Source organism: Numida meleagris, unplaced genomic scaffold, assembly GCF_002078875.1.
Source record: "Numida meleagris isolate 19003 breed g44 Domestic line unplaced genomic scaffold, NumMel1.0 unplaced_Scaffold426, whole genome shotgun sequence".
In the NCBI taxonomy this organism is placed as follows: Eukaryota; Metazoa; Chordata; class Aves; order Galliformes; family Numididae; genus Numida; species Numida meleagris.
This window is the reverse complement of record NW_018364645.1, coordinates 37,736-39,500: the sequence shown is the minus strand read 5'-3', so window position 1 is coordinate 39,500 and position 1,765 is coordinate 37,736.

The window sequence follows — 1,765 nt, the reverse complement described above, 5'->3', positions numbered from 1 at the left end:
TTACTGGGGCTCCCAGTTACCTCACCCATGCGTTTTTGGGCCATTTATGACAGAATTTTTCCTACAGTGAGTCAAATTTACTTCATAAATTTATTGTTCAAGTTCTTATTTTCTCTCATAAACGTGTTCTGGTGTCGTTTGTGACGGGGTTTTTCTTACTGGGAGCCCAGTTTGCCTCATAGATCTCTTACTGGGGCTCCCAGTTACCCCAAAGACCCCTTACTGGGACGTTTTGTGACAGAATTTTTTTACTGGGGCTCCCAGTTACCCCACAGGTCTCTTACTGGGGCTCCCAGTTCCCTCATCATTGCGTTTTTGGGGTCTTTTTATGGCAGGGTTTTTCTAACTGGGGCTCCCAGTTCCCTCTTTTTCCTCTTACTGGGAGCGCTGGGGACCCTATAGCTCAGGGTTTGGGGGTCCCTATGGGGCTAGGGGGGGCCCTATGGGATTGGGGGTCCCTATGGCTTGAGGGGTTTGTATATGATTGAGAGAAGCTCTATAGGATTTGGGGGGGGATCCTTGTAGGATTTGGGGCGGAGGGTCCTGTAGGATTTGAGGGAGGTTCCTATAGGATTTTGGGGGGTCCCTATAGGATTTGGAGTTCCTTGTAGGATTGGGGGAGTCCCCATAGGGTGGTGAATCCATATGGGATTGAGGGATTTCCTATGGGATTTGGGGGTCCCTTTGGAATCGAGGGAGTCCCCATAGGATCTGGTGGATCCATGTGGGATTGAGGGATTTCGATGGGGTTTGGGGGTCCCTATAGGATTTGGGGAGTCCCCATAGGGTCTAGTGGATCCATATGGGATTGAGGGATTTCCTATGGGGTTTGGGGGTCCCTATGGGATTGGGGGAGTCCCCGTAGGGTCTAGTGGATCCGTGTGGGATTGAGGGATTTCCTATGGGGTTTGGGGGTCCCTGTAGGATTTGGGGTTCCTTGTAGGATTAGGGGAGTCCCCATAGGGTCTGCTGGCTCCATATGGGATTGAGGGATTTCCTATGGGGTGTGGGGGTCCCTATGGGATTTGGGGTTCCTTGTAGGATTGGGGGAGTCCCCATAGGGTCTAGTGGATCCATATGGGGATCCATATGGGATTGAGGGATTTCCTATGGGATTTGGGGGTCCCTATGGGGCTTGGGGGTCCCTACAGGATCAGAGAAGTCCCCATAGGGTCTGGTGGATCCATATGGGATTGAGGAATTTCCTATAGGGTGTGGGGGTCCCTGTAGGGTTTGGGAATCCCTATAGGATTTTAGAAATCCTTATAGAATGTGGGGATTCTTGTAGAGTTGAGGGATCTCTATAGAATTTAAGGAATCTGTATAGGGTTTGGGGGGTCCCTATAGGGTTTGGGGATCCCTATGGAGTTGGAGCGGTTCGGAGAGGATTGGGGTGGATCCCTATAAGGTCGAGGTGGATGCCTATAGGATTGGGGTATCCCTGTAGGATTTGGGGATCCCTATGGGAGTGGGGGGTCATTATAGGATGGGGGGGGGGGGATCTCTCTTAGACTGTGGGGTTTGGGGTTCCCAAACCCAATCTGTGTAGGATTGGGGGAGCGCTGCGGGATTGCGGGGGGTTGCTATAGGATTAGAAGTTCCTTATAGGGCTGGGGGGGCAATGAGGACCCTCCCCCTCCCCCACCCCTCTCATTTTAAGGCCAAATCCCTCAAATTTGGGGCATTCACCCTTTTTCTCTCTCTCCCCGCAGGTCGCTGGTCCGCAGCGCCCTCGAAATCTCATTGCTGCCGCCGTCCCCCTTCC